The sequence below is a fragment of the Oryctolagus cuniculus genome, chromosome 13 (genome assembly GCF_051225735.1).
Source record: "Oryctolagus cuniculus isolate XC-2025 breed Fujian yellow rabbit chromosome 13, ASM5122573v1, whole genome shotgun sequence".
Classification (NCBI taxonomy): domain Eukaryota; kingdom Metazoa; phylum Chordata; class Mammalia; order Lagomorpha; family Leporidae; genus Oryctolagus; species Oryctolagus cuniculus.
Genome location: NC_142879.1, coordinates 62228964 through 62236800, shown reverse-complemented (window position 1 = coordinate 62236800; position 7837 = coordinate 62228964).

Genomic DNA, 7837 nt, shown 5'->3' with positions numbered 1-7837 from the left:
AGTAGTGCCAGATTTCTTTCAGAGGATCTCCAATGAGACTCACAGCAGACTTCTCTTCAGAAACCCTATAGCCTAGGAGAGAATGGCTAGTTATAGTTCAAGTCTTAGAAGAAAAAAACTGGGGCTGGTGCTATGGAGCAGCGGGTTAATGCCCTGGCATCCCTTATAGGTGCCAGTTCTAGTCTCAGCTGCTACTCTTCTGAATCAGCTCTCTGCTGTGGCCTGGGATAGCAGTAGAAGATGGCCCAAGTCCTTGGGCCCCTGCACCCACATGGAGACCTAGAAGAAGCTCCTGGCTCCTGGCTTTGGATTGGCACAGTTCCGATCATTGCGGCCATCTAGGGAGTGAACCAGCGGATGGAAGACCTCTCCCTCTGCCTTTCAAATAAATAAAAATAAATCTTTTTTTAAAAAAAGAAAAAAGCTGTCAACCCAGAATAGAGTACCCCACAAAGCTTGCATTCATGAATGAATGTGAAATAAAGACCTTCCATAATAAACAGAAATTGAAAGATTTGTTGCCACTCACCCAGCCTTAAACAAAAGATGTTTAAGGATGTGCTACACACAGAAACACAGAAAGAAAACCATCATTACAAAAGAATGAGAAGGCAGAAAGCTCACAATTAGAAATATAAAACAAATCCAAAGTAAACAATTGAAATATTTAGAGGAAAATGGCAGGGCTAAATCGTTATTTATCAATAGTCACCTTGAATGTAAATGGCCTCAACTCATCAGTTAAAAGATAAAGACTCACTGAATGGATTAAAAAATATGACCCATCTATTTGCTGCTTATAAGAAACACATCTCACCAACAAAGATACATACAGACTGAAAGTGAAAGGATGGAAAAAGATATTCCATGCTAATAGAAACCAAAAAAGAACTGGTGTTGCCATAGTTACTTTGTGTTATCACACAAAATAGACCTTAACATCAAAATGGTTAAGAGACAAAGAAAGGTACTATGCAATGATTAAGGGATCAACTCAACAGGAAGATGTGACTATAATAAATGTGTATGCACCCAATCACAGGGTGCTTAGTTATTTAAAAGTAATATTAATGGATCTGAATAGAGACATAGACTCAAATATAATAGTAATGGGGAACTCTGATACCCCATTCTCAAGCAATGGACAGATAAACCAGTCAGAAAATCAGCAAGGAAACAAGAGTTAATTGGCACTACAGACCAAATGGACCTAATGGATATCTACAGAAGATTTCACCGCACAGTGGGAGAATACACATTCTTCTCACCAGTGCATGGAACTTTCTCTAGGATAGAACATATGCTAGATCACAAAGCAAGTCTTGGAAAATTCAAAAAAATTAAAAATCATTCTGTGCATTTTCTTGAACCACAATTGAATGAAGCTGGAAATCAACAACTGAAGAATCTCCATATGCAAACACATGGAGACTGAACATGCTCCTGAATGAACAGAAGAAATCAAATAGAAGAATTCAAAAGAGAAATAGAAATCAAAAAACTTCTGGAAATAAATGAAGATGACAATATATCATATCAAAATATATGAGGGGGCCGGCACTGTGTTGCAGCAGGTTAAAGCCCTGGCCTGAAGCACCGGCATCCCATATGGGCACTGGTTCTGGTCCTGACTGATCCTCTTCCAATCAAGCTCTCTGCTATGGCCTGGGATAGCAGTAGAAGATGGCTCAAGTCCTTGGGTTCCTGTATCCGCATGGGAAACCCGCAAGAAGCTCCTGGCTTCAGATCGGTGCAGCTCCAGCCATTGTGGCCATCTGGGGAATGAACCAACAGAATCAAGACCTCTCTCTCTGTATTTATCTCTGTGTAACTCTTTCAAATAAATAAAATCTTTAAAAAATATATAGGATACTACAAAAGCAGTGTGGAGGAAAGTTTATAGCAATTGATGCCTACATGAAGAAATTGGAAAGCTACCAAATAAATAAGCAATCAATGCATCTCAAGAAACTAGAAAAACAACAACAATCTAAAGCCAAAATTAGTAGTAGGAAAGAAATAATTAACATTAGAGAATAAACAAAATTAAAACAAAAAACTACAGCATATTGGTGAAATGAAGAGCTGGTGTTTTGAAAAAATAAATAAAATTGATATACCATTGGTTCAATAACCCTCCCTCCAAAAGGAAAAGACCCAAATCAATAAAATCAGAGCTGAAAAAGGAAATGTAACAACAGATAACAGAGAAATAAGAAGAATCAGAAATCACTACAAAGAACTGTATGCCAACAAATTATGAAACCTAGAAGAACTGGATAGATTCCTAGAAGCATACAATCTACCAAAATTGAGTCATAAAGATATAGAAAACCTAAACAGATCAAGATGGAAATTGAATCAGTAATAAAAACACTCCCAAAAAAGAAAAGCCCAGGACCAGATGGCTTCACTGCTGAATACTACCAGAAGATAAATTCTAATTCTTCTCAAGCTATTCAAAACTTGAAAGAGAAGGAACCCTCTCAAACTCCTTCTATGAAGCCTGCATTACCTTAATTCCAAAACCTGAAAAAAAAGATGCAACAGAGAAACTATGGACCAATATCCCTCATGAAGACAGATGCAAAAATACCCAACAAAATACTAGCTGATCGAATCAAAACACACATCAGAAAGATTATTCACCAAGACCAAGTGGGATTTATCTCCAGTATGCAGGAATTGTTCAAAATTCGCAAATCAATCAATGGGATACATCACACTAATAAACTAAAGAACAAAATCCATATGATTATCACAATAGATTCAGAGAAAGCATTTGATAAAACAACATCCTTTCATGATGAAAACCTTAAGCAAAAATGGGTATAGAAGGAACATTCCTCAACACAATCAAGGCAATTTATGACAGACCCATGGCCAGCATCCTGCTGAATGGGGAAAAGCTGAAAGCATTCCCCCCTGCTAGGATCCAGAACCAGACAAGGATGCCCACTCTCACCATTGCTAATTAGTATAGCCCCAGAAGTTTACAGAAATCAAAGGGATATAAATTGGGAAGGAAGAAGTCAAACTATGCCATGATTCTATATATTGGGATTCAAAAGACTCTACTAAGTCTATTAGAACTCATAGAAGAGTTTGATAAAGTGGCAGGATACAAAATGAACACACAGAAATCAATAGCCTTTGTATACACAGACAATGTCATGGCAGAGAAAGAGCTTTTAAGAGCAGTACCATTCACAATAGCTCCAAAAAGAATCAAATAACATGGAATAAATTTAACCAAGGATATTAAAGTTCTCTACAATGAAAATTACAAAACACTAAAGAAAGAAATAGAAGAAGACATTAAAAATGGAAAAATCTTCCATGTTCATAGATTGGAAGATTCAACATCATCAAAATGACCATTCTATCAAAAGAAATTTAAGGTTCAATGCGATCCCAATTAAAATACCAATAACATTCTTTGTAGATCTAGAAAAAACTACGCTGAAATTCATATGGAAACACAAGACCCACAGATAGCTAAAGTAATCTTATACAACCAAAACAAAGCCAGAGGCAACACAATACCAGATTTCAAGACATAATACAGGGTAGTTATAATCAAAACATCTTGGTACTGGTACAAAAACAGATTTGTAGACCAATGGAACAGAAGAGAAATTCTAGGAATCGATCCACGCACCTGCAGCCAACTTATCTTTGATAAATGAGCTAAAATCAACCTGAGGAGCCAGGATAGTCTCTTAAATAAATGATGTTGGAAAAACTGGATCTCCAAGTGCAGAAGTATGAAACCTGACTTCCACATTACACCTTACACCAAAATCGATCAAAGACCTAAATCTATGACCTAATACCATCAAATCATTAGAAAATGTGAGGGAAATGCTACAAGACATTGGCATAGGCAAATACTTCTTGGAAAAGACTGGAAAAGCACAGGCAATCAACGTCAAAATAACAAGTGGCATTACATCAAGTTGAGAAGCTTCTGCTCTGCAAAAGAAACAGAGCAAAGTGAAGAGACAACCAACAGAAAGGGAGAAAATATTTGCCAACTATGCAATGATCAAGGGTTAACATCCAGACTATATAAAGAGCTCAAGAAACTCAACAACAAAACAAATGATCCAGTTAAAAAATGGGCAAAGGACTTAAACAGGCATTTTTCAAGAGAGGGAAATTCAAATGACCAAAAGACTCTTGCGAAAATGCTCAGGATCACTAGCCATAAGGGAAATGTAAATCAAAACCACAAAGAGGTTTCACCTCACTCCAGTTACATTGGCTCACATACATAAATCAACAAATGACAAATGCTGGTGAGGATGTGGGGAAAGAGGTACCCTGACCCACTGTTGAAAAGGATATAAATTGGTGCAACCACTATGGAAGACAGTATAGAGATATCTCAGAAATCTGAATACAGACCTACTGTATGATCTAGCCATCCCACTCCTGGGAATTTACCCAAACCAAAAAAAAAAAAAAATCAATATGTGAAAGAGTAATCTGTACCCCCATGTTTATTGTAGCAAAATTCACAGTAGCAAAGATATGCAGTCAACCCAGATGTCCATCAACTGTTGACTAGAAAAAGAAATTATGGTATTTATACACTATGGAGTACTACTCAGCTGTTAAAAAAAAGTGAAATCTTGAGGCCAGTGCTGTGGCGCAGGTTAATCCTCCACCTGTGGGACCAGCATACCATATGGGCACCAGTTCAAGTCCCGGCTGCTCCTCTTTTGATCCAGCTCTCTGCTATGGCCTGGGAAAGCAGTGGAAGATGGCCTGTTCCTTGGGTCCCTGCACCCACGTGGGAGACTCAGAAGAAGCTCCTGGCTCCTGGCTTCAGATTAGCCCAGCTCCAGCTGTTGTTGCCATTTGAGGAGTGAACGAGTGGATGGAAGACCTTTCTCTTGGTCTATCCCTCTGTCTGTAACTCTACCTCTCAAATACATAAATAACAATCTTTTTTAAAAAATGAAATCCTGTCTTTTGCAACAAGATGGTCGCAAATGAAAGCCATTTAGTGAAATAAACCAATCCTATAAAGACAGATATCGTGTTTCTCCTGATCTGATGTAACAAATAGAATACCTGAAACATAATGTATTGGAATGAAAGACACATTCTGAAATTTGATGATTGTTTATAGCCCTAGTCTCTTCCATTGAGAAACACTGGGATTTTTTTTGTTGTTGTTCTGTTTTCCTTCTCTTCATACTTTGTTGAACTCCTTTACTTAGATTAGGGTTGAATATACAATCATTAAGTTTACTGAAAATAGATCATGGTAAAAATTAAGAATGGAAATCTGAGAGGGAAGGGGAGGAAGGTTGGAGTGTGGGTGGGAGGGAGGTGGGAAACTCCACTATGTTTCTAAATCTGTATATATGAAATATATGAAACTTAAATGATTAAAAATTTTAAAAAATAATCAATAGAATGAAGAAACATCCAACAGAAAGGGAAAAATTATTTGCAAACCATCAATATGACAAAAGATTAATATCCCAAATATATCAGCAACTGAAACTCAACAACAAAAACCAATCCAGTTGAGAAATGGGCAGAGGACCTCAATAGGCAATTCTCGAAAGACAAATGGCCAACAAATATATGAAAAAGTGTTCAACATACTAGCCATCAGGGAAATGCAACTCAAAACCACTGTGAGATAGCACCTCACCCCAATCAAAAGGCCAACTATCCTAAAAACAGATTAACAAATGCTGTTGAGGATATAGACAAAGGGGAACACTTATTCACCATTGGTGGGAATGTAAATTATGGCAACCACTACGGAAAACTGTGTGGAGATTCCTTCAGCTAGAAATAGACTTGCCACATGATCCAGCAATCCCACTAGTGGGCATATACCTGAAAGACTTGAACATAATGTATCAAAGAGATATCCACATTACTGTGTTTATACCAGCACTATTCACAACCGCCAAATTTGGAACCAACCAAGGTGTCCATCATCAGATGAACTGATAAAGAAAATCTGGTATACATACACAATGGGATACTATTCAGCTATTAAAAAATATGAAATTCTACCAACTTAGCAAAATGGATGCAACTGGAGAACATCATGTTGAGTGAAATAGGCCAGACACAGAAATACAAATAGTGCGTATTCACCCTTATATGTGGGAGCTAAAATTTAAAAAAGAAAGGGGGGCTTTGCTCTCTTGGAAGCCCCTCTCTGTGCCACTCTTGCTGAAAGTCCTTGATTCTAGTAAATGCTTTTTAAAAAAAAGGAAAGGAAAAATTTATGTGTACCATTAGTGTTACAAATATAGTTTTGCAAAATTTGTTTTATGCCTTTGTTAAAGCAATGGTTAAGAATGTTATACTAGTATAGTTTCAATGATTTGTGATTACTTCAAAATTTAGTTTATGGGTGAAATGGTTATTTTTCCAATCAATTATTATTTATAGCCATTGTCTATTCCCACTAAACTAGGATGTTCTAACTTTTTATTTGTTAAATTTCTTTTTTAACAAAGTATTAAGCCTTTATACCATAATGTGGTTTTTAAAACATGTTATCTTAAAAAAAAAGGAAAAGAAAGGAAAGGAAAGGAAAAGGAGAGAGGGTAGGAGGGGTAAGGAGAGGGGAAGAGAATATCCTTAGAACTGCTTCTACAAATCACACTGAATCTGTTAAATGCTAATTAAAATTAAAATAAATAATTTAAAAATTTTAAAAATCAAAAAGTAACAAATGCTGGTGAGGATGTGGAGGAAAAAAGGCACCCTTACACATTGTTAGTAGAAGGTAAACTCATACAGACACCATAGAAGACAGTCTGGAGACTCTTTAGAAATTTGAAAATGGTTCTACCATATGACCCAAGCCATCCCACTTCTGAGAATATGCCCAAAGGATATGAAATCAGCATATGAAAAATTTGTCCATACCCCAGTGTATACAGCATATATGGCAGCTCAACTCATAATTGCTAAGGTACAGAAATAATGCAGATGCCCATCAATGGATGATTGGATAAATCTGATATACATACCCAATGGTGTACTACTCAGCCACAAAAAAGAATGAAATCCTACCTTTTGCAACAAAATGAATACAATTGGAGACCATTATGTTTAGTGAAATAAGCCATACCTAAAAAAACACAAATGCTATGCTTACTTATTATAGCTGATATTTAGAATCCAAAAAAAACACCTTTGTATGAGAGTTACACTGACATCTTATGATTTGATTATGATTTATAGCCCTGGGCTATATTCTTATGGGACAGTGTATTTGTACTTTTCACTTGTTGAACATTTACTGGAGTGTTAAGCTTGTGATTTAAAAATATGTAATTGCAAAATTTTAAATAAAAGGAAGGAAGGAGGGAGGGAGGGAAGTAACCTTATGTTCTGAGAATTGTATATTTGAAATTGAAGCTCAAGAAAAAAATTATGCCTCTTTAAACTTTAGCAGTTATAGGAATATTTAAGTATCTTACAATTCAAAAACAAAAGTATTTGTATGCATGTGTGTACAATACATATACATATGTATTTACGCATATACAATTTGTTTTCCTGCTGAATGTATTTTATGAGATTTTAACAAGAACAAAGGCAGATTAACAGGCATTCCATATCAGTGCTTTTGATCACTTACAAAATTTTTGAGTAATATAAAATCTCACTCAACCTGCAGTTTAATTGGAGGAAAAAAATGTGTGACTGTGTGAAAGCAAGTGTGTGTGTGCATGTGTGCATGTGTGTATGTTTACATACCTTGAGCACCAGCATCACACCTGCTATGGAGAGGGTATTCCTTTATTAAAATAATCATCTTCATTTGGATTTGCTTTTGGTTGGT